The sequence below is a fragment of the Cibotium barometz genome, chromosome 2, assembly GCF_041138505.1.
Source record: "Cibotium barometz isolate CiBa-2024 chromosome 2, ASM4113850v1, whole genome shotgun sequence".
Lineage (NCBI taxonomy): Eukaryota > Viridiplantae > Streptophyta > Polypodiopsida > Cyatheales > Cibotiaceae > Cibotium > Cibotium barometz.
The window spans coordinates 30,444,199-30,471,591 of record NC_141047.1 but is presented as its reverse complement, the minus strand read 5'-3'; positions in this window follow the sequence as shown (position 1 = coordinate 30,471,591).

Genomic DNA, 27,393 nt, shown 5'->3' with positions numbered 1-27,393 from the left:
GCCTTTCAAAAAACTCTTCATTTGAAACTTCCACACTTGAAAGTTAGTGCGATCAAGCTTCTCTCCAACAATCTGTATCGGACCATCTCCCATTGTTGCAAAAATATAGTAGATGTACCCCTTTGACAAGTTGTATGCCGGACCTGTAAAGCTTCAAATCTCTCCAAATCACATCAAATGCTTGCAAATTGTGTGTATTAACATCCCACAATGATGCATCAACAATGGACACTCGATCAAAGTTGAAACCAAATGATACTCCTTCACAAAAAATTTTCTGGTTTTTTTCTCGCCAGTAATTTCTCGCCAATAACCAATCAAGATTATGCTCTAAATCCTTCAAATCTTGTCCAAATTCAATGATTCAACTTGCATTGGCTTCCCAACACATTGCTCCAACATATCCTAGAAGGGTTTGATCAAATTCTTCAAGGTGAATGAGAACCACCAATTTTTGTAGCTCCCTGGTTTGCTTTTTTCTGCATCTATCAGGTACCACCTCTCACTAAAAGTGCTCTATCTCCTTCAAATCTTATCCAAATTCAAAACTTTTTGAATCAAAAGTTTAGCAACACCTTGCTCCTTGCTTGTACCAAAGGAATTAGTCCAATTCTCAACAGGTAGAGATTAATGCTTGCATTAGTGAAGCTCTGTTTCTGTAACACAGTTCTGTACTTTTGCTAATGACTGGTTATTGAGTTGAATGAGCTCCAAATCCTTCAAGTAAGCTTCCCAAATGTTAATGTCAGCTCCAAACAAGTATTTTCTAAGCTCCAAGTGACTTCAACCTCTTGTAAAGACCTTGTAATGATCAAATATGAGTGTAGATGATGAAAACTGTCCAAAATCTGCTAGAAAACACGCCGCCTGCTCCTGGAGCTCTAGGAGAGAGGGGAAATCACCAATGAGTTGATAAACTTCTTAGAAATGACCTAATGCATCATGGGTATGAAGGGTTTGGCTCAATTTTGCTTCAATCTTCCGCATTCGATCCTCCACCGAGCATATGTTCTCTGTTTTTGTAGGGTCCAAAAATCAGAGTTTTTTTCTTCACAAATTGCCTGTAAAGCATCAATTTTCCATGCAATGATTTGCCCCAAAGTTGCTAATACATGTGTTCATTCACAATACATGAGAGCCTCAGTGTTTGCTTTGCATTTGATCCAATACATTTACCAAGACACACTCCTTCATAAGCTTTCCATTAAAGCTTCAAAATAGAAATTTTCTACTTGGTTTTGCACCTTTAATCTTCTCTTACACTTGCTCTTGATACCTGCAATCCGCAGAGGGGGTCTTGCTACACTCACCAATGGTCCTTAGCTCTCAGATCTGATGCCGATGTGTGCTCCACAGCTTCTCCTTTGCTCCAAGCTCCAATGGCTCCCTTCACAGCTTTTTCTTCTTCTTCCCTCTTCTCTCACTCACTCTCACAACACAGCTAATGAGCTCTTGGCTCTGATACCATGATAAAAAACAGAAGCAGGAAGGAGCACACACAAGAGAAGCAAACCCTAATCCATATCCATCAATCATAAAGAAGGAGAGAAGCCATAGTCACCATCTCTCTCACACACACAAAGGAGAACACAACATAGTGTTATGTCCACACTACAAAGTAAACCTAATGTAATGTCCACACCACACATGACCAGCTGGACGCGGTCATAAACACACCACACGATATCTATCTACCATACTGTCACTCTGTCAGCACCCATGTGCTATCCTCCAGCTGTATACGAGCTTGACATTTCAACACTAGTTCCCCTCACTAACGAAGTCACCTGGGAGAAGAAGGAAGGGCACATGCTAGATTACAACTGACAAGAAAACCACCATATGAGTGCAAATGAAGTCAAGGGGGAAGAAGGAGATCAAGAGAGCTCGAGCAGACAGTGTTTGAAAATGCAGCTATCCTCCCAAAGAAAATTGAGCCACACGCCTTTGCAAAGCAGGGATGGCCATTGAAGTGATGGAAAGGGTCAGGGGAGGAAGTACCCCAAACACATTGATGTATAGTTCCAACGAGCGGATGAAAGGGCAGGGGGGTCGGACATGCAGGGGTGAGCAGCACGAAGAGGGCTTACAAGCCAAGGTATACCCAGGACAAGCTAATAAAATTCGTCTCTAGGGACCTTGCCATAGAGGAAAGTACTGGAGAAAGGGGACTAAAATAGGCCTTAGGTTTAGACCCGGATTTCAAAAATAAAAAATTTTAATTTTCAAAATATTGAAGCAATCTGGAGGGCAATAACAAGGAATCATCTGGGCTTTGCTATTGTGGCGCAGCGTGTCCACTATGATCGCCAGGTGTTTGGGGTCATCCAGTTATGGCTGGCGCCCAGCCTTTGCTGCCAGTTTTGCTGCCTTGTATATCCGTTGAGCAACAACTTTCTTGTAACAACCTTGTAACTGAATCTTGCCACAACAAGTAGTACCTGGGTAGATGTAAAGGGAAAAGGGGAACTATCTAGAATACAAGAGAGAAGGGAGTAGGGAGTGTCAACTACAGGGGGCTGAATCTTGCTCCAACAAGTAGTACCTGGGGAGATGTAAAAGGGAAAGGGGGAACTATCTAGAATACAAGAGAGGGAGTGTCAACTATGGGCTGTTGCATTGCACTTTGGTCTAAGTCTTCACTTTGATATACAGTGATTGTTGGTGTGATTATCCATTCTCTTTACTGTACAAGTTTGTCTAATTCTTAGTTTGTGTTAGTGTTTTCTGTCTGGATATGTCTTCTCACTAGAATCTAGGTTCAACATCATTCCTGTCATCCGGATGTGACTCCTATCTGGAAACAAAATTAGAAGCCACATCAAGAATCTCAATTAGATGCAAGAACTAACCTTTGCGCTGTCACGACTAACTCCCTTAACATAGGCAGATCGATGGCACAACGCGCTAGCATTAGCTTATCGCATTGGGCACAGTGGCATTAGTCGCATTTGGAACCGCTCAAATGCCAAGTCTCAATCGAAAACTAGCTATTCGAGCTATTAATGCGAGAATATACAGATATGTTTAATGCAAGCATGCGAGCATTAAATGCAACGCATGATCAGTCTTTTTAATCATGGCCTTGCAGCAGGCATGTGGCATATTCTCATGTACGACTCAGACATATGGCGATCAGGAGGATTTTTACAATCATGCACATTTAATGCAAGGAACTTGATGGATACATAGGTGCATTCATATCAAACACATTTTGTGCATGCATGCCTCTAGGCTATATATATAGAGAGACTTCCCTGTTTGTTTTGCACTCATATGAATACAACAGGTACCTTTCTGAATCTCGATTGTATTTTTTTCCTTGTTTTTTTTTGTTCACAAGGGGCACCCCCTCCCACATGAGAGAGGTTTACCCTTTGCACTATAGTGAGTTGGGCCCCCCAACACACCACACAATGCGAGGAGGCACGTCCACCCCCACAATCGGTGCCCCTCGCATTGTGTGGTGTGTTGGGGGGGCCAAACTAACCATAGTGCAAAGGGATGAGTTGGGCATTGTTTGTGTTATCTTTTGTAGTTAGGCGTATTCTTTCTTGCTACTTTTGTTTCAAATGGAGGTGTGGGAAGAGGAAAACAACCGATGTAGACATGCTCTCATCGTTCCTCAAAAAACTACACCTTCACAGCAAGGAGTCCAATGTTGCAACAATGTTCAACTGTGATTTTCCTCTCAATGACATTATTGTGTCGGCACAGCAGCAAATTGTTGAGAAAGAGTAGGAATTTCAAAATCTCACTTCATCAAGCAAAGTGATTATTGATTCTGCAAAGTTTTTACATATCAATAATTTTAAAATATCTGACTCCCATGGTTTTAGTCAGAAGGTTAATAGGGATCTTCTCAAGGTGCCAGAGACTTTCAAGATGGTTGTGGTGTGGATAGGATTTACCCCATCCATTGGTGCAAGTGTCAACTTGCCATGTATGAATATGGTCTACTCTGCTCCTTACACGCTGTGCTGGATGATGATTGGCGATAAAGATGCTAATGATGAGGTTGAGAAAGAACCTGTTGAGGTGGCAGAAGATGAAGATGAACCTGTCAAAGTAGAGGAAGCAATTGATGAGGCCGAGGAGGAAAGTGAGCCAAATGTTTGATATTGACGACACTTTGCCAATTTCTCAAGAAGAGTGTAATGAGTCTATCACTGAGAGGAAGTGGACATTGTCCCCACCATCACTCAAGATCTTCCATCGATTCCTATAGGAGGCCGCCACTATGTTTTGATAACTATTTGATCTTAGGGAAGATTATTGTCTTGGGATCATTGCCCATGAAAATCTTGAACAGGAGGCAGATTTTGTTTCTCATGGAGAGGATGATAAATATATATCCCTTGACCTCCATAGTGATGATCAATTTCATTCGACCTTGGATGCATTATCAAAGATATTTCAAGATGCTACTAGCTATGAGGAAACGGGTCTCCCCAAAGAAGAAGAATTTCAAAAGATTCAAGAGAGACTCAACATTTCAAACTTGGGAAGGAATTTGGAGAAGGGGAGTCCTCTAGGGGGAAAGAGACGGCAACCAGCATCAACCTCTGGCATAATAATCTAGTTACTAGTGATGAAAATCAAAAAAGGTGAGTGTTCATCATCCCTATCCCTAGTGCATAACTTTTTTGTATATCCTTTCAAGGTGACTCTAAACTCTCTGAAGTCCTTTTTTTGCAGTTGTTTGTCTTTGAAGATGATTTTATCCATCGTAGTAAAGGTAAACGTACCAGTGGGTTTGGAAAAAAGGACTCTACACTGGCCGAGTATTTAAAGTGGTTCAAGTATCCACAAGTTGGTATTTGCTCCATAAGAAGTTCAAAGACAAGGCAGGTTTTCCTTTGTTTGTAATCAAGACCTTTTCAAGATATCTTGGAGGCTATCCAGTTAGTTGGAATGTGACAAAGTAATTTTTTTTAAGAAGCAAACAACTTTGTGAATCTTTGGCCAAGGACCAGTTAGTTGGAAAGTGACAAAGTATTTTTTTTTAGAAGCAAACAACTTTGCAAATATTTGGCCAAGACCTTTTCAAGGCTATCCAGTTAGTTGGAAAGTGACAAAGTTTTTGTTTTTGAAGAAAGCAAACAACTTTGCAAATCTTTCGCCAAGGACAGCCACCCATGCACTGAGAAGTTTGTACTACTTGTCATACGTAGTGTATGCACTATCGACTGGTGTCAAGGATCCCATGGTGCTAACGGATTATGGAAAGCAGGAGTTGCTTAGAAATGGAAGGCAAAGATTTGATTAAAGGAACCAACTTGAGGGAAATGCAGATAATCAACCTTCTTCAAAAAGGATTAAAGATGATACGACAAAGGAATGCAATACTCTTTAAACTTCTAAAAGTTAATGTCAATCTTTGCATTGTAGTACATTCTCAATACAATTGTCCATCTTTTTGGCATTTGTTGTTAAACATTATCGAGACACTTTTCCATCAATACAGTTAATCTTTTTGCGATTGTAATGTTGTCTTCTTATATTCAAAGAGGTGCAATTACAATCTAGTTCCAACCTTTCTACCGTCTAACTTAAAGTAGAAATTTTGAGAGGCATCATAACACATCATTTGAATCTCTTGTCTAAGGAAACTCATTGGCCAATGGCTCTCTACATTGATGTGATGATTGGCTCATGACCCTGCAATGAATTACTACATCCTTGCACTCTCATTGGTTTGGCCTTTCTTTGTTTAATATTTACTTAGAGGACTCATTTGAGAGTCCAAATTTCTCCTAATGATATAAAAAATTTATTTGGAATCACCATAATGCGAGAAGGCTGTGTCTAGGTGCACGTAGAAATAGGCCACTCCGCGTTGTGTGGTGATTATATCCTTAATACACATAAATAACTCATCTAGAATCACCACATCATGAGAAGGCATCACTACTATTTTTCTTATTTCATAAGGGTTGATAGTGTTGCAAGCATGTAGAAATGACCTATTCAAATAACTACAACGTGATAGGGCTGTCTTCGTGCATGTAGAAATGGCCTATTCCCATTGTGGTGATTCTATCTTAATACAGAAAAATAATTAATTCAGAATATCATTTCTTTAGACGAACCTTAAACATTATATTAAGTAAAGAGGGGGGAGAAACCAATCCAACATACTATTTATACAAAAAAGCTTCTTTTTTTTTCACGAAGAAGCTTAACTCCTTATATCAACTTTGCATATTCACTCAGAGAAGCCTGAACCACAATGAGATCTATGATATAATGCATTAATTCTTCATCTCTATTTGTAGCCATTAGTTCCCTCCTCTTGTAAATCAGCTTTGACTCTATAACCCTGATTTCTTCCATGGTATTTGAAACTACTAGGATCATGGGGAGACACACCGTCCAACCAAATACCAACTGGTTCATCACTTCAATGAAATTACCATAACCGAAACATTAATACATAATTTTAAAAGCATAACATAGCATAAAAACACAAGAGAGAATCATTGGGTACAATCTATCCTTCCTCAAGAATTGTTGGCTTCCTTCCACTTCTTAACTATTTATGCTTTATTAATAAAAAATAGCCCATAAGCCAAAAATAGATGCATGCTTATGCATGGGCTTGCCCTTTACAAAAATGGGGGTTGCTTTTAACACAAGCTTAGGTAAAGTATTCCTATCTAACCACTAAAGGATAATTACAAAAAGAACCCCAAGGGCTAATTCCTGCGTGCAAATAAATAAGTCCACGTGCAATATAACAAAAGTGGGTGGCTCAATAGGTCCACACCCAAATACATCAAAATGGAGTGGACAATAACAATACAAAATCTCATACTAGACACTACGATAAAAATATCAAAATGAGAACCATCCCGATAATAGCTCTCCAACCCTGAGATGAATTTTCTTTTAAGATGCTTTTCATGCACTTTTTCTATAGATTGCATTTGAATGAGAGCATTCCAAATTTTTTCAATATAGGTTTGGACATCCTCTCCTTTCAATTGTCTAAGAGTGTCCCAATGCTGTCGGGCTTTATACTAAGGAGGTAGAAAATGTCTCTTGATTTCGTGCTGAAAATCCTCCCAGTACGAGATTTATGTCGCCCATTCTTGGTAGCATTCCACCATAAAGCAGCATTCTAAATCAGATGATTCGCAGCACACTTGACCCCCTTGTTTTTCTCGAAAATTTTCTCTCCCGAAAAATAGTCAAATCGAATTGGCTAAGCCAAGCCAAAAGAGTGCGTGCGTCCTTCTTTCCATCAAAATTCTGAAAAGAAAAAGCCTTGCGAATAATACGAGATTCTTTCCGAGCCGTTTGAGCATCTAAAGTTGCTTTCACGGTTCGAAGAATAGAATCTTCATCACTATAACCTTCAATGTCATGCTTATACCTTTTACGTGATTTCAATTGGTCTTCTAATGCAAGTCTATGAGTGCGTTCATTGACCAATTGTGCTTGCAAAGCTGTGAGTTGCTCTTGAATAGACGGAAGTGTAGGTAGATCAGCCACCATGAATGCTAAAAAATAATAGTAAAAGATAGGAAAAAGTTAGAAATACTTATATGATTTTTTGCTCGTGGTAAATGATTTTGAAGATTTTGAATCTCGTGGCAATTAGAAGAGTGGTGTGGCCATCTAATGCAATCACCAAAGTGCTTGAAGTAGTCTCGAAGCACCGGAAGGTAGTAGAAAAAAATATTGAGAATCGAGAGTGAATTCAAGCTTAGAGAAGGCATAAAACAACCAAATTTGAAAATCCCACAGCTTTGAATTGTTGTAATTTTCTGAGCCAAACCAGAATAAGAAACTAAAAATACTTCCAATTCGAAGGCGGGCCAAATTCGAACGAATTCGGGCTGATTTTGATGAAGTTTTGGCTTGAAGAGGCTTTGTGTATGAATCTCTTCTTATCTTTTTAGACTTTTTTGAGTAAAGCAAGGATGTAGGCTTCCTCCACCCTTGATTCCTGCAGAGCTTCCTCCACCGTTGCAAATTCAAATCCCTGGATCTTCCACAAAACCCCTCAGACAAGGTATAAGAATTATGCAAGAGAACACGTTTGACACATCTGACAGAACAGATCTTTGAACCGAATTCAAATTCAAATCCTTGGATCTTCCACAGAACCCCTCAGACAAGGTATAAGAATTATGCAAGAGAACACGTTTGACACATCTGACAGAACAGATCTTTGAACTGAATTGTGAGCCAATCTCCCAAGAGAAGAGCACAGTTTTGTGATTTTCAGGCCATCTTGACAGGCGGGAATCACGCAGCTGTGTAGGTAATAAGCTTAAGCTTTGTTTAAGCTTTGCTTAAGCTTTGTGTTATGCCTTAACCAAGACTTTGGATAAAGCCTTTACCCCTTGGTTATATTCTTGATGTGACCTTGAAGAATTCCTTCAACCAAGCCTCCAATCCCCTTGAATTTTTTGAATTTTTCTTCTTTCACAGAAACCAGAAAGTTGCACGTACCTACTCTCTTTCTTTTGCAAGCCTTCCTCCCTTTGATTTTCTTCTTTCACAGAAACCAGAAAGTTGCATGTACCTACTCTCTTTCTTTTTTGCAAGCCTTCCTCCCTTTGATTTTTTTTCTCAATATTTTTCACCTTCTCTCCCTCCTTTTCTCTGATACCACTAAAACCACTAGGATCATGGGGAGACACACCATCCAACCAAATACCAACTGGTTCATCACTTCAATCAATTACCACCATAACTGAAAAATTAATAAATAATCTTAAAAGCATAACATAGCATAAAAACACAAGAGAGAATCATTGGGTGCAATCTATCCTTCCTCAAGAATTGTTGGCTTCCTTCCACTTCTTGATTATTTATGCTTTATTAATCAAAAATAGCCCATAAGCCAAAAATAGATGCACGCTTATGCATGGGCTTGCCCTTTACAAAAATGGGGGTTGCTTTTTTAACACAAGATTAGGTAAAGTATTCCTATCTGACCACTAAAGGATAATTACAAAAAGAACCCCAAGGGCTAATTCACATGCAAATAAATAAGTCCACACCCAATATAACAAAAGTGGCGGCTCAATAGGTCCACACCCGAATACATCAAAATGGGACGGCCAATAACAATACAAAATCTCGTAGAAGTAGACACTATGGCAAAAATATCAAAATGAGAACCATCCCAGTAATAGCTCGCACCATATCGCTGCCATCACGTCCTAGCCAATCTGGCTTACGACACAAGGCCTGTCAATCTCACAAACCTACAAGGTTGTCCATTCAAACACACTACGAGTTAGCAACACATGTTACAAGTCCACGATAGCACATACGTAATAAATCCAACACTTAGTTCTAGCTATTCCTAATTTCATATGTCCTACACATGGAATATTTGGAATCACCCAAGTGCCATGCTTCAAACATAGTGGTAATTAGGTGTCCCCAATTAGCCACAGAAGGATGGACGGACAAACCGCGGCCGTGACAGTATTATCCCCATCATCGTCCATCTTATCCACCAAAAATGTGTCCAATTCTTCTATCTCAGCTAGCAATAGTTCCATCATATCCTTTACTGCACTCCGCATCTATAGAATCAAGAATTTTCAGTCCCTAGAGCATATCAAACTGTTTTTTTTAAGAGCATCATATTTCTACTAAGCCATGTGTTCCACAAAAAGGCTGGTCTGATTACATTTCGTATTTTAATAGAACACCCATTAGCTTCCCCCAACAGGAGCTCTTTCCAGTTAAGCGGTGATCAGGATATATGCATTGTTGTAAAAAGGATAGCGCCGATTTGACTTTCTGGCAAGAGATGAAGATATGAAGAATAGTTTCTCATAAGAGATGAAGAGATGAAGGATAGAGGCTGGTTTGAATTTTTGGTAAGAGATGAAGAGATGAAGGATAGTAACGGTTTGACATGATATTTTATGAGGAATATATTTCGACCAGATATGCACACGCCGATGGCTCCTATTCTAGCTTAAATTCCACTTCTACACGTCTAGGCCACCAGTTTGACCTAATCCAGCCTCTGAGAACATCAATTGGGGGGCAGGGGCCATGACAACAAAGACCAATTAAAGCTCGGGAGGACTGGTAAACTTGAAGCCAATCTCGCAACATTTCAATGGGCAAAGAGAAAGAAAGTTTACATTTTAGACTTCGGTGATCTTCTTCCTCAACAAACAAAAGGCGGTCTCCTTCTTCACCATTATGCCGAGACTGCAGTCATGTCCAAGCTCCTTATCTTTGTGCAACAGCATGAGGAGCTGCCTAACTTCCATCTCCCCCATGAAAATGTTTCTTTCTGATGAAGACGTGTTTCTTGCTCTGAAGAGGGATGGAAGAGTATCGGAGAGCATTGGAGATTAGAGTATCTTCCAAAAACGCGACCGTCTATATAAGAGAGTCACGTTGACATGTGATCCCCATTCTTGATTTGAAAATGAGTAATATTGTAGAGATTCCTCCCCTCAGAAGAAGATAGAGGGATGGAGTGAGAGTAGAAGAAGTGGCCCATGACCAAGACACTTTGTTTTGGCTTGAAAATGGGGGGTAGACCTGCAGAGAGAGAATAGGTGGCTAAATAGCAAGAAAAGTAGGAAGCTAAACAGCTCGAAGAATTATGTCAGGGGATCTAAGACAATGATTGCTAGATGGACTTGATGCACAGAATGCAAAGGCACTGTGATTTCTCAGCCCTAATTTTGAAATTTGTTTATATATTGCACAAGAAACCAGATTATTTGCATTTTCTCTGAATGATGTTCTAGTTTTGCAAAACTATTGATGCAAGGTCACAGACTTGATCGTGCTACCTATTCTTTTGTGAGTGTTTCTTATTTTAGTTAGAGACATTTATTTGTACAATTGTGCTGCCCATTCCTTCATGAGTGTAGGATTGATCTGTATCTTTTCTTATAGAATGACTATAGGAAATTTGCCATTTCCAATGCAGAGTCGTATGCTTCTATTGGACCCAATGTTGTTGACACACCTGCATGATCCAACTATCACATTTTTTAATATCCTGAATTGGTTTCGTGTGCTGGCATGGATTCCCTCAATGTGGTTTTGTTGGCTTACCACAAAATGTAAGTACCAGTATAGTTTTTATACATGATAAACTCATTAATGATCTTTCTGTAAGCCTTTAAGTTTTTTGCAGAAGCCATTAGAGCTCTATTGGTATTTTATGACCTTCGCGCTAAAGTATGTTTCTTAGCCAACTCAATGGCATGCTACCACCACGGACATATCCAATTGTAAGTGTTTCCTGTTATAAATATTGGCAACTCCAACTCGTTAAAACTTTTAAATATGAAATATTTAATGAGCTTATATTTTGGGTCTATTAAGAAAATGTTGAATCCCTGGGAGGCTTTGAATCAAGACAATTTTTTGAATATACAAATAAGTAGAGTAGAAGTTCCAATACAACCTAACTACCACTCATGTGGATGGGGGGTTTGCCTAAATGTGAAATTGCTCCTGCAGAGGACTTTTCAGCTACAAGATGATGTAGGTTCCATTAAATTAGTATTTTTTTCTTATATATTCTACATTAACACTTATCCCACTCGATATTATTCCTATAGAGTTCACTGTTGTTGGGAGCCTATTCAAGTTTAGATGTTAGGCAGTTTCGGGCAAAGGCAATGGATTACCTTGTTACAAACTGCATTGCGGCGGCGTGAGGTCCCAAGAATCCCATTCCTCCAAATCCTCCACCGGCACAACAATCTAAAGTGGCCTCCCAAATTCCTATAGAAAATCCCACCCAATCCTCCCAATCTCCTACAGAAGATCCCACCCAAAATCCCACCTCCTAGTCTACAACCACAGCTCCCTCTGAAGATCGTTGAAATGTTCTTAGTAATCTTCAGTTTTATGAAACTTTGTTGTAAATCATTTTTCAAATATACAGACAAGTGAGGTTTTGTTATACATACGAGTTAGTTTTTGTATGATTTTTTAACTTCATAAATATGATGGTAAAATAATCATTTGAAAAGCATTTAGAATTTGATCAAGATGGAAATTGGTCTCAATTTTATAAACATATTATGTAAGACAGTAGAAAAACTACAATTGCTTGTGTGACATTTTGCCTTGGGGACACTACAACGGGTCGAAAATATTTTTTTGTGCATATTAGGGGGTGGTTCTATTGAAGCAGATTTTGGATCACTGCACTTTTGCTTCTTCATGGCTTGCTTCTTCACATTCTCAATACTTTCAACTTGGTCTTCATTAGGGGGCGTTAAAGCCAATCTAATGTCATGATGTGCAGCAACCTCCTATGAAAAATCCACTCCAACATGCACTTCGGTTGGTCTCTCAAGAATTTGCCCATCCTTGGCTTCATTCAATTTCTCAACTCGTTGCCCATTCTTTACTTCATCACACCCATCCAAATTCATTTCACCTTTATTAAACTCCATGCACTTTTGAGAGCTACCTTTCTGCAAGTCCTCTTCCCTTGGCAAGCCATCGTCTTGGTCCTTGTGCTGACCTTATGGGAGGAAGGATCATAAAAGTCCTCTTGCTCTCTAGCTCTACCATGTTATTAGGTCTAAGAGATGATCTCGATTGAGAGATCACTGAAAAAAACAATGCATCAAAAGATTTGTTAAGGTCAATGTATAATATATGCACTTCTAGTTTCACCTATGCCATCCATAGAAAAACTAATAATCTAGTAATATAAAAATATCAAGATTCCAACAAACATGACAAAGTAAGTATGTACACAAAATAATTAAAATATAGAGTATTGCTACCTTCTTTTGTTGTGTGTTCCTTGGAAGATATGGCAAACACTAACTTCTTTGTAGCATCAGTGATCATTTGGCTACACCCAGTAGCTTCACATTTGTTCTTTGTTTTGCAAGCAAGGGCAAAGCAAAGAGGGGGGTAGATATGTATACAAGGAAGCATGTTTAGACCCACCACATCATTTTGATCCATTGCAAAACCACATGCCACGCAGTCACCCATAACAACAAATGTGCTCTTAGGACTCATTGAGGCTTTAGGTGGTGTAAGTGGAGGAGTTAGTACCCTCTTATCCTTCAGATGGTTCAAGAGAGACTCAATAAACCGATGCTGGAATGTGGAGTCTTCACCTTGAATCATCAAATTGTCAAGTTCTATCTACGCATAAAAATTAAACATAAACATAGTAAATTATTAGCTAATGATCAAAGTTGTGAGGATAAAACATAAAAGAATACTAAATCAAGAAATGGCCTAAAATAACATGTTCAAAGTGTCTTAATGGTGCAAATAACATTAATTCCATGAATTTCATACAAATCATCACAACCCGGCAAGGCTATGTTCGTGCACGAAGGTTTGCATTGTGGTTATTCTATCATAATACACAGAAATAACTCAAGAAAAGGCCTAAAATAACGTGTTCAAAGTGTCTTAATGGTACAAATAACATTTATTCCATGACTTTCATACAAATCACCACAACGCGAGAGACAGGGCTATGTTCATGCAAGAAGAAACGGCCTATTCGTGTTGTGGTGATTCTATCTTAATACACAGAATTAACTCAAGAAATGACCTGAAATAATTTATGTCATCAATTTACCTACAACTCAGCCACCTTATTATCCAATTCAGCATGAAATGGAGCGGCATACTCAATGTCCTCATCTGGAATCCCTTAACATCTCCTTTTGGGCCTCTATTATTGCCTCAAGTTTTTGTATGGCATTCTCACTAGGCACCAACCCACTTTTGTGTTTCTCTAGTGCTTCCCTATCCTTTGCAAGTCTTTCAAGTGTTTTGCTAGCCCCACAAAGCATGCATGCCTATTCGCTCTCCTAATGCTCTTTACCTCATCTAAGGCATCTTTTACCATGATTACTTTGTCTTTCCTCTCTTATAATGTTACAAGTGCTGTTTGGAGCATGTGAGTAATTGCATTGACATTTTCACTTGAAGCCACCACCATCGTTAGCATACTACTAAATGTGTGTGTAGATATTAAGCCTAAACCTTGATCAAAGCTAGATCTCCTACCTTCGATGAAGCTAGGTTGGTGATTCTCTTGAAATCTAAATTCTTCATTTAAATGCTCTGACACAGATGAATCATCAAGGTGGTGGTGGTTGTGTGAAGGTGAACTGTTCCAAGAATTGAGGTGCATCGTCAAGGAATAGCATGGGACATTTACTACTCTCCACTTATCCTTCTACGTATTCAACTTCTTTTGTTGAATCACATTGTTGATGACACCCTCAGCAAATTCAACCCATTTCAGCTTGTGTTTTTCTTTCTTTGAAGGGCTTTGGGCTACTTTATACCTTTCTCAAGCAAATTCTTGAGCAAAATGCATTGAGACTTCATTATTTGAGGGGGCTTCTTGATAGACTTTATGGTAAAGAAGAACACATTCCTCATATAGATCCACTCTTAAAGTAACCTCAAGCAGACTTTCTCCTTATTATGGCACTTCTGAGACCACACTAAAAGCCATTGGGTATCGTTGAAATCTTTATCAATTAGCAACTTGGGGTCTTTACCTTCAAGACTAAGCTAGTATTCTTCATGAAACTCCTCTTTTGTCATGCAAAAACAAGTCTGACGAGGAAAGTTGACTTTAGGAGCTTTTCAACGCACTGTGTTTTGATATAAAATATCTTCATTACAAAGATAGAATGAATCTATAGAAATCACAAAATGTGTTATATATTCATTACAAAGATATAATGGACAAGATCTTGGGACACATAGTGAATCTTTTAGGTGCTAAAAGCAAATCCTTTCTTCTATGCACTCAACTATCACGTGCAATGCAAAGCTTGAATAGCTACATTTGGCCGACCTTTAAGACTATGCAGGGAAGATTGATTCTTGACTTTAGAAGTCCTTGTTGTTGTTGGTGAAACATAAAACACAAACAAACATTTAGTTAGAAAGAAAGAGAGTATATTAGAGTGAAACATGCATGCACAATATGTGAGAGAGAGAAACCTACACACACACCCACACACATTTAAACACCACCAACATGTGCCTTAAAGGAGTAGTTGAAACCCTATATAAATAGAGTAGAGAGTAATCCACACAAAGAGAACTAGACAAATCTATACCTATAGGGGGTCACAAAGGCACAGACAGGTAAAGCCTAGTTTAAGCACATGGGCGTTGCACATAGGGAGGGAATGAGCTCTTGAAAACAAGAGAGAGAGAGAGAGAGAGAGAGAGAGAGAGAGAGAGTTGAACCTAGAGAGCTTCCTCCCACCATTCCTACAAGACACAGAGAAAGAGAGGGAGAGGGAGAGAGAGAAGAGGGTGTCACAAATGATGAGGGAGAGGGATGGAGGGCGAGAAGGAGGGATTGATATTCCAAAAATGTTCAAAGAGGGAAGGAGGGATTTTTGAAAAATGTGTATAGTGGGAGGGAACTGGCAAACCTGTCAAAAATCATTTAGTATTTTCTTTTTAGTCTTTTCTATTATTTTTGTTAAAACTAGATCACAACAAAGCAACCACATAACCACTTTTCTGGCACTTTAAAACCACCCGCTTTCAAGCACCAAAAGTAAACCACCTATACGTGCTTTCACCCATTCACATGAATGCTACCAAACGAATGCTATGAATACTAGAAGTAGTGGTTGTATCAACAATATGATCTCCACAAATATAAATCCTAGAAGAATAGCCTAATTCATCTAGCACTAGGAACTCAAGTCTATGCTCATAGGTTTCTATGTCATTCGTATGCCACTAACCTCAAGTGTGCTAATGGATACACTAATCTTGAGTGTGTTAATGGATGCATGACATGTCACTAATTAAATGCACGCTATCCTCTAGAATGTCACCACGATCAACTAGAGTGTCCACATGATCGGTAGAGTAAGGAAAGAATATAGGCATAGCTCAGTGTGCTCATTGCCAACTCTACCCTCGATATTATGCCCACATAACTCACACACAACACCATCACACATATGATCTTCATGTGCATGTGTAGTATCAATACTATCATGTGCGTGTGTATTGTTATGTGCATGTGTATCAATATCATCATATGTGTGTGTCTGTAATACATCATCATGTGTATGTATATGAGATACGTCATCATCATCATCATCTATGCCCTGATTTCGATGTGGTATACATCCTCAATAATATAATTCTGACTACTCAAAAATGTAGGATACTCAAATGAGAAACCATTAGGAATCATTGCAATTGAGAAAAATTGACCCATCTACCTCTAAGAAGTATCTCAATGAGCAACAGCCTAGGGATCATCGAATGTGAACACTATTGCAGGCAACTTAGGTAACTGACTTGGGTTATCTAAAAAGATTCCCTCTAGAAAATGCTTGAAAGTATGAAAATGGCTTTAAAATATGATATTTTTAAATCAAATCAAGAATTGCACCTCTACGTTTATAAACTATATGGTTTTTACACTTTTTACAAAAATGAATACATGTATGACCTTCTTAAATTTAGAAGTTTCTAATTTTGATATAAAATAATGTTAAACCTCAATATGTGCACAAGCACTTCACAAAACTTGTAAAAATATTTAAACTTGCAAATTTAAAAAACTCATAAAAAGAAGATTTTATTTTTTAAGTGTTTTTTTAAACCATTCTTAACACTATGCATACACACTACACACTGAAACAAATACTCACCAAAAATAGAAATAAATGACATTGTAAGCTTATTGCAATTCCTGAAAACTCCTTGTAAAATATAAAAACCCAAGAAAAAATTAAGTCTACTTTTCTAATTCTAAATATGTATTTTAAAAGTGTCGTTTTGATGCAAATGAGTCTCAAAATATAAAAATAAAAATAAAAAATTGACAAACTAGAAATAATGCCTTAGCAAGACTTTAGATAATTATGAGATTTATGACCTAAGGCTTTTTTGTATTTTTAAAATAGAGTACACCATGAAGTGCCAAATGTCCAATGTTGGGGATTCTATCCTTATTTTCTTAATATGCTAGAATATACATGTAATTATTTACAAATAGAAAAGCTGCCAATTTGGCCCTCAATTGAAAAATGTTCTAGCTAGAGCAAAGTCTTGTTTGAATTACCTACTAGAAAAAATCCTAGGTTTTCAAGTGAGCAATCAAATTATTTTTTCACATAAAGTTTTATTATCTTATTTTTCACATACAATGATATCATATTTACATACAAAGTCGATGCGATGCATCGACTTTATGTGTAAAGTTCATACATTTTATCCACTTTGAAGTCAAGGCTTGCACCACATAAAGCGCTTCATTCCATGATGGACATCCTCTCACCCTCATCGACGCTGATCCCCACATCCATTTCCTGGAGCACATACGCATTGCCATGTGCTTTACATAACATGCACATGCACTATAACACCACCTTGGATCCCTTCTTCAACATGACATCTTGACTGGCGATGTGTGAAGATGTATGGTGGATATTTTATGTCATGTTACACTTTTGGATGAGGCAATTGATGCTATCAACCACATGTCTACACAACCTGATGATCCAGTATGGGATGCTTGTAGAAACCATGGTAACGCTGATCTTGGTAGACATGCTTTTGATCATGTGTTGAAGTTAAACCCAGTTGACATTCGGGCATAGGCTTCTGCCCATAAGTAAAAAGAGGAAGAAGGCCTGCTATGTCATCGAAGAAGGGAAAAAGGCCAGAGGAGTGGGGCTAGTTATACAAAGGAGCTGGCAACAAAATGATGTAGAATAGTGGGGCTTAAACTATAATAAGGAGCTGGGCAAGAGTAGATAGCTGGTACACAAAGGTGATGAGGTAGACTAAGGTGATGAGGATGACATGCTTGTTAGGGTTGAAGGAGGTAGGAGAGCCATGGGGCATTGAAGGTAGTGGAAGACCTTGAGGACGAGAGGGAGTTGTGTTGAGATATCGAGCTCATCTAGTGAGGCGGTGGACACTGATGACCCGCCTGGGGGATAGGCCCCACACTTACACCACTGGCATGGTTGGTGAGATCATGGGTGATATGCGATGGACACTGATGACCCGCCTGGGGGATAGGCCCCACACTTACACCACTGGCATGGTTGGTGAGATCATGGGTGATATGCGGCCAGTGGGATGACAGGCTGTGTGACAGCCATTTTCATTAGGGCCAAAAACGTCTCAAAATGGGCTGTGTAAGGAATTTCGCTAACTTGCTAATTAGTAGAATGTTGACGGTCAAAACGGCTCCAAATTTAGCCGTTTTGGGTATTTAAAGCGTATCTATCTGATTGAATACGTATCTAAGTGCATATTTTAAAATCTTAAAAAATAGATCGTTTTCATGCTACTCTTTAATGGCTCGTCTTGAAATTTGTCCTCTTTTAGTGACTACGCGGCAAAATGACCATTCTCTCCAAACGCGCTCTTATCCATTCTCCAAAAAAATTTCACTCCTCTGCTTCTCTAAAAATTTCACAAGCTACATCTCATTCTCATTCTTCTGTGTCTCTCATGATCTAATAGCTCTGCTTATACTTTTTGCTCGGTTAGTAATGAGTGATACATCTAATCGTAAGTTTCATTTGAACATCAAGCTCAACCAAGAGTATGCAACTACACGGAGTGTCTACCAAAGATCCCTATCATGTGCAAATGAAGCTCAACATCTTCGCAACGAAGGAAAGAAGCATATTGACCTATGGACAGATGGAAGTCTATATCCACCGGATCCCAAAACAGGAAGGTATCCTTCTTTTCACACACCACATGATTTGATTAGATTTGTTGGTGATGGGGAGGATGGCTTACTTGGTTATAGTTCAAGACTATCTCAATCACATATTAATTATGCAGAATATACTACATATCTTCAAAATACTTCATCTTTGAATGCAACAAAAATTTTAGAACTTGAAAACGAAATAGTGTCTTTGAAACAAGAAAATGATCAATTGAAATCCTTAAAAGAAACTCCAATAGGATTAAGAGCACGAGTAAAACGAATGCGGGATGTAGTTAACTTAACAGAGAGATCTGGACAAAGAAAAAAAAGGTTAAAACTTGTAAGAGATCATGTTACTAACCTTCTAGGATTTGACATGTCTAATGCTCAGGAAAGGGTGAGATTTTTGAATGAGCTTATGAATAGGTCGGATATCTTGAAACTTTTAGAACTTCCTGAAAATCAAACTCAAAAAAAACTGGTCTTTCAACATCTATTAAAAGATATGGACTTATTAGTCCAGCCTTCCCAAATGCAAGAAGTTTGTGACACAGTGGGAGTGAGTAGAAAGGGATACAGAGCCATCTCTAAAACCTGGTTCAGGGTCCTTAAGTATTACAAAATCAAAGCTTTTGGGTTGCCTAGACCTCACAATGTTGGAAAATATAGAACTCTGTTAAATGAGGAAATTTCTAAACATTTCGGAGAGTATTTCCATATTGAGGGAACAATGCCATATGAGAGACAAAAAAAAAAATCATCTTTTGAATACAACGTTTATAATAATATTTGGATGAACATTAGAAAAGTCCAATCTTTTATGGTGAGATATTACAACATAAGAGAAATAGATTGTGAAGGAAAACTTGTATTTGTTTTAAAATTAGATGAAGCTCAAATCCAAAAGTGTCAAAAAATGGAAAGAATATCTATATCCCTAATGAATAAAGCATTGGACTATAGTCAGGGTAAGCTTGATTCTCCATACCACAAAACTCAATCAGAAATGGAGCTATGGTGGATTGGATCAGCTCAGGTACCAGTAGAGAGTCATGAAACATTAAAGTGGCTCTTCTCAAAAACAGACATTCCTTCAGTTATTCAGAGCCAAAATACAGGTGAACACCTTCATGTTGACGACATAGGTGATTTCATTGTGGAATGGCATTTGAGTGCCGACCTCAAGGCGTTGAAGTGTATGTTTGGTGTATGTGGAGGAGCAAATACCAAATATCCATGTCTTTATTGCATGGCAAGCACAGGGACAAAAGAATGGCTTGCAGAAAATGAGATTGGAAAACCACCATCCAGAAATAATGTGAATGTTGTCGATTATCCAACTTCTGTTAAAATATGGGATCCAATTCTACCAATACATTTGAAAAATGTGCATATATGTACACTGCATGCAGAGATAAGAATCTTGGACAAATTGCTCAGACTTCATCTGGACTATGCATATTCTATTAAGCCGACTAAACTTGCAGATGAGTGCATAGAAAAGTGCGAAGCCTTGCTCTCTCAAATGGGTTTTCATGGTGGGGAAGTGCATCTTAAAAAAGATCCTGTTCTTTCTGGAGGTACAGGTGATGTTCTGCAAGATGTTTCAATGGGAGGAGCAAAAGCGAGAAGATTTTTGAGCAACCATGACACCAAACAAGTCAACGCAATGTGGAACTGTTGGAAACAGCTGTGTGTCATCACCACAAATGTCAAAAGTAGACCAGATGTAGCCAACAAACGTATGGAAGTTTGGAAAAAACTCGACAATTTTTTCAAAGTCCTTAGACGACAAGTTGGTTCAAATACTTATGCAGATGATTTCAAAAACGCAATAAAGCTTTTGATCAAAGCTATCACAGATGCCTGGGGAGAAAAAGACATAACTTATTACTTGGTGAGTATTCAGACTTATCAAAACAGTTATAAATTGGTGTGTCCAGACTTACTACTTGTAATTTCTTAAATGTACTAACAAAAATTTTCTTTGTAGCATATTCTTTACTTGCATGGACCATATTTTGCTACAGAAGGACCACTTGCAACATGGAATACACAAGGAATGGAAAAGTCTCATTATCAAGCGAGAACTTCCTTTTTTAGATGTACCCGAAGAGGAGGAGGTGGACAAAGAAGAAGCAATGCACTAAACGAATTATTCAATTGGTTCTACAGGAGGCAATTACAAAGGATGAGATCAAAGACCCAGCAATCTGAAACTACACCAACACCTCAAGAAAGAGACTAATGATTACTAACACATTTGTACCTCTAACAAAAAATTTTGCTGAAATAAAGTTGGTCCTTGCAAAATATTGTGTACATTAGTATTTGATTCTCTTGGGACTACTTGGCATGTCACCTCTGTATCTCAAAAATTTTCTCCTTCTATAACCTCCAAGAAGATTCATATCTGACACCTCAGCTGCAGCTGCATAGCTAGAGTAGCAAAGAAAGTATCCTGCTCTTGAGGCATTGAAACCTGCAGCATATCCAAAGATTCTAAGAGCAGCAGCTCTCTCTAGAAGCAAAACCTTGTTAGCATTTATTTGAAGGGGAGTATATCCCATAAACCTTGACAACACCTTCAAGGCAAATATTGGCAACTCAGCATCTTCAGAGAAGTTCATGTGGAATGCACAGAACACAGCCTTATCCAATGTAGGCAAGTAGTGCATGAGAGCAGATGAAGGCCTTCTTGACCTAGTTTCTGTAGATTTCACTCTGGTGCCTCTAGCTCTTCCCAGAAAATCATCCTTATCAAGCAATTCAATCTGCAAGACAAAAACCTCAATTAAAAAAAATTACAATCACAATAACATTTAACAAAAGATTAAATGGAAGCTACCTTCTGTAACTCATCCTCAATTACTACTTTGTCTTTCATCAAGTTGCAAGAGCCAACCCTTTCCACTTTATCAGAATCTGCCTGAAGCTTGAAATCTCTGCCAAAAGACTCAACACCTAACTCAATTAGCCTGTCCTCAAAATCCTCATCACTCAAGGAAGGTTTCCCCTCTTCCATTTTTTTAAGGCACAAGGCAAGTGCATCAGTAGCAGGGATAAATGAGTTGTCAGATGTTTGCAAATCAAGTGCCAAAAACTCTTCCTTTGGCTCTACTTCTGTATCAATAAAGTCTTTGGCCACTTCACAAGCTTTTGAAATTGCTGCAATACAGTAGTCTTCTCTGATATTGAAGAGACATTGAAGATAGGAAAGAGGAATAAAATCTTTCTCATTGATATAAAAGAAAGGAAGGTTTGGAAGAGTAACAGAGGATTCAGATATACTTGCTACCTCTGAAGGCTCTTCAGTAATAGTGGAAGCCCTAAATTCTGCAACATCAAGATTGGCACTTTCTCTCTCCTCAGCTTGAACATCAATTTCTTCCTCTTCTAAAACTTCACATTTCTCTAACTTTGAAACTGTGGTGACATTTAAGTTTTCTTCCTCATTCTCTGCATTAGTTTCTGGTTGTTGCTCTTTATCCTGTATTTCTGCTTTCAAAAATAGGAAGAAAAGAAAGGAGACATCCTTGGGGACAAGGTTGCAATGCTTTTTATGGATAGGACAAGAAATGGATGAAGGGCATGTGAAAGAAGTTCTATTTGAAAATCTACTGAACCTCTTTGTTACTTTGGCTTTCTCCACAGATAGCTGTGTAAAATCTGTAAGGTGACAAAAATCATGGTCTCCGATACGAAAACAATGAGCTTGAATTGACATTTCAAATTGCTTGTACTCATCTTCAAGAATGTCCTTGAGCTTCAACAAAACATCTGAAAGAGAAAACCTTGGATTGAAAATCTCCACTGCATCAACGTATATCTTCATATCATGACCATCTTGCAAAATAGCATTCAAGAGTTTCTCACTTGGGCTTTCTTCAACAAGCTCATGTCGACCCGCAACACCTTTACTCATTGAGATATTTGAGAAAAATGCCTGAAAAATTCTGATGTGCCAGAACCAAGCGAAAATGAAAGGTCCAAAAAAATTGGAATGACTCTATCGCTTGGTGCGGGCTTTGACAATTCCAAGGTCTCGAAATTAATTTTGATTTTTGCAAAATAGGGTTTGGAAGAGAAAACGGTGCACAGCTTGATCTGACGCAAATGAGTGGTCCAAAACTGGTGAAAAAATTTGAAAGCGCGTGACTAAAAGACATTAAATAGTGACCGTTTATGCCACGTGGCAATAATGATTACATACCACGTGTACTCAACGGTACTTTGTACGACATATCCGAGGTATAAAAACTTAATATTGTTAAAAATATTCATTTTTTTCTCCGACACTGTATCAAGCGAAACCAGGCTACCTTTTGTTTCCCAACCCGACTTTTCCCATATCAAGCGTTTTCACAATTCCCTACCCGAATCAAGCGATTACGAACATCCGAGATCCTTGGATTCTCCGCATCGCTTTGTTCGGGACTTCTAGTTTTTTTTAGTTCCTGCCCGCATCAAGCGATTACACACATCCGATTCTCTAGGATTCTCCTCATCGCTTCGTTCGGGTCTTCAAGTTTTCATTAAATCCTGCCCGCATCAAGCGATAACACACATCCGAACCTCTAGGATTCTCCTCATCGCTTCGTTCGGGTCTTCAAGTTTTCATTAAATCTTGCCCGCATCAAGCGATAACACACATCCGAACCTCTAGGATTCTCCTCATCGCTTCGTTCGGGATTTTTCTTTTTTTTTATTTCATGCCCGAATCAAGCGATTATCACCTTCCATAATCTTTGGATTCGCTATATCGCTTCGTTCGGGCTACCTTATTTTTTTGTCCTATTATACAAATTGCTTGATCTGGTCTCTTTTTAAAGCTTCAATGGCAAGGACAAAGCAGACTGCAAGGAAAGTTTACCCACCATTGGAGACTGAAAAAGCTGAAGACAAGCCAGGACCTTCCGAACAGGAAAAGCCTCTTCCAAAGCCTCGTGCGAGGGCGACAGCAAGAAAGAGATTGAATTATCAGGTGAAGTCCTTAAGAGAGATAAGAGCAGCACAGAAATCTACAAGTCTTCTCATCCCTCGACTGCCATTTACTCGGGTTGTCAGGGACATATCAGAAAGGTTAGTTGGTAAAATGAGAAACACATATCTTCAGAAAGTTCGATGGGAAACCCAGGCCCTCATGTGTCTTCAAGAGGCTGCTGAAGATTTTTTAATCGACTTTATGAATGATGGCTACATTGCTGCTGCATTTGCTCATAGGATCACTCTTATGAGCAAAGATTTTGTGCTAGTGTCCAGACTTAGATATAAGTTTGACAAAGCTTTGGAGCCTATTCCAAGTCAAGATATGAAAGCTTTTGAAATTCTTAATATCCCTCCAGCAAGGCAACCCAAGCAGTCTGTTGTTATTGAAGATATTTCTCATCCTTATGATACAAGAAAAGCTCAGGATATCAAAGAAGAAGTTGAAAAAGAGAGAGAGCAGGAGAAAATTTCAGAGGATGCACTTCTTTCTCAGCAAGCTGAGATTCTCCATTCATCCAATTCAGAGCTTTATAAGAATGTGACAGGTCAAATGATAGTAGATGTGTCCATGCCTGGAGAGGATGAGGTGTATTGTGACATTGCCCCTGAGGACACAAGCATGCTTGTGAATCCTAATATTGAGATATCTGACACAGTCCTCTTCATCTGCCTGAGGTTTGTAGGGATTTGCTTTTGTTTTCTTGATGAATTTCCCAGGAACCATATTTTGTTGACATGTTTTGTTTGTGTATCCAGATGTCTTATGAGGGATCTTCATGAATCAATGGCTGTGCAAGTGACAATTCTTGATCCCCTTGTTACACAGTGCCTTTTCAATAGGCAAGGGGATCTTGCAAGTTTTCTCAAAAACTTTGATATGCTTACCTGCAATTACATTGTGTACCCTTATGTTGAAGTGTAAGACTCATACTCAATTACCTTTTGCCTATTATAGACATGATAGTATTCATTACTAATTTCAGTACTCATATTATCACAGAGGCCATTGGAGTCTTATTATTATCAATCTATTGGATAGAGATGTGATCTTTATGAACTCTTTGGCATCCATCCATGGGAGAAGTAAAATGTAAGAATCAATTTTGCCATGTGTTGACCCTCAAATTTCTTGCATGATTTCAATTATTTGGTTGACCCTCAAAATTTTATGTTTGCAGTGCTGCCAAACTTATCTTGAGTTTTCTAGCCTCTACCTATGTAGACTACAAACTTGAAGATTTTAAGTACTTCAATCAGGAAGTTCCCTTACAGAAAGACTCAACATCTTGTGGATGGATGGTTCTTGCTAATGCTTGGAGATTTCTTGAGTCAAGATTCAGAATGACAACACTTCCTGTAAGTTCATGAATAAAAACCATTGATTGATTTAGTGAATACATTTAGTGACCTGTTTTCTTACTTTCTTATTTTCTTTTGTCTTAATTGCATGAGTATTCAGATTCTTGGGTAAGTTGGGTAAGGGAGAAGGCAGTGTCCATGGTTTTGAGCAGATCCATCAATCCATATGATCCTGATTCTTCCTTTCCACCTGGAGCCAAGGATACAACTTCAAAGAAAAGGAAAAGGGAGAAGAAGGAAAGCAAAGACAAGGATGACTCATTCAAGAAGGAAAAGACCTCTGCCAAAGAGAAGAAGAAGAGAAAGAAGAGCCCTTCCAAGAGCAAGTCTTCCAAGGGGAAAAAGAGCCATTCTAAAGAGAAGAGCCATTCTAAAGTAAAGATCCCTCAGGCTACAGAGAAGATCCCTACCCCTCCTGTTAAAGAGAAGAGCCCTAGCCCACTTGCTAAAGAGAAGACCCCTAGCCCTCCTGCCAAAGAGATGAGCTCTTCACCAGCTCAAGGGAAGACACCTATCAAAGAGAAGATCCCTAGTCCTCCTACCAAAGAGAAGAGCTCTTCTCCAGCTCAAGAGAAGACACCTATCAAAGAGAAGACCCCTGTCAAAGAGAGGAGTGCTGCTAAAGGTCTTCCTTTTCACTCACCAGTGAAATTTAAAATTCAGAAGCGTCGTTTGTCCAACAAAGGTAGTAAGAGGGCAAATGTTGGCTCTCCATTAAATTTCTTGTTCATGTTCCCCAAGAAGACTGCCAAGTCTCCAAGGCCAACCTCCAAAGAACCTTCTCCAAAACCAGACCCCACTGCCAAATCTCCCTCGCCAACACGTGAAGGTCTCAAAGAGGAGCCCAACTTACCACCATTAGGGGAATCCACTCTAAAGTCTTCCTCTCCAACACCTCAAGTGCTGAAAACTCCAGAACTTGAACCTCAATCAGCAAAATTTGATCGAAGCAAACAGAAGAGAGAAAGATTCTCTAAAGATGCAGGGTCATCTCATGCCAAAAGGAAAGTTGATTTTGTAGAGTGATTCCACATATTGGATTTTGTTTTGTTCATTTTGTCCATATGAACACACCCTTTTTGGGACAATTTTCTATAAAATTCTGTATCAATAATTTGATATTCAACTGTTAAACCTTGTTTTGTGTCGCGAACAATTTGTTAACCAATTTTGTGAAGAAGACGAGATGAAATCTAGCAGAATATATTGATTACATTATCCTTTTCAACTATACAAACTTGCCCTTGCAAGTGGCTCAAATACAACTTTTTTTGGGGGGAGACATGTGATGCATGAGGTTACACTCTCCATCCTTGTACGGATAACAATATCATCTACTTTGAATCTATATTCAGGTGATATTTCATCCAGAAACTCAAGCGACTCTCTAACATGTTGTAGTCGCCAGTTTGATGTTACTATGAGTTTCCTGGGATCTATGAATGGATGGACTATGATGTTAAATTCAAACTCTGGACAATTCTCTTCAGAATCCAAAGGGACCCAACTACCAAGCTTGCTTTTCCATCTCCTATAGTCATAGCCCAAAACTAAGGATTGGCGACACAGTTGGTATGAGATGGACAAAGAATTTGGGCTTACTCTACAACTGATATTGTCCCCCATATGAAAAGTTTCCTTGGTACTCCATCCTTCTCCAAGTACAGTGTCCAGATCAGTCAGAGATAGTCTTCTATTAAGCCACATCGTTCTTGTCCTCTCCAATTCCATTGTTTTGAAACATGCCACAAAGACATGTATAGGCAAGAACCATTGAAGTTTAATCCTTCTTGAAATCCTTCCAGGAGACATTGCTTTAAGAATATCATCTTTGATTTTGGATTTGAAGCTTGTTATGGTATTTGGATCAGGAACTTCCCATTCTAGTGACATTATTGTGGGAATAGGTATGTCATACAATTCTCCATGAACACCTTCTCTTGATGGAACCCTATATTCTGCAAAATACACAAATAAATCCACTGATTTGTAAAATGAAGGTGGTTTGTCTGCGTACATGACATCTGCAATCCCCTTGTGAATTGCCTTGAATGTGCCACTTAAGCTCTCAACAGGCTGCCACTCCACAGCTGTTGACGGAAAGATAACTGAAATGAAACAAACAACAAATATATCAGAAAGAGAAATATTGTGTTGTGTCAAATAGATAAAGGTTTGTTGAATTACAGTAAGAATGGAGAATTGGATGTTCATCCAAGTTCAACACCATGTCTTTGGCCATGTAGACATGTTGAACTTTTGCAAGCCAGCCATTGTCGGTCACTTTGAATGCAAGAACACGATCTTTCCAATGGGATTTCACTTCATTTCGCTTGGTTCTTTTCACCCTGTGGGCACCTTTGCAA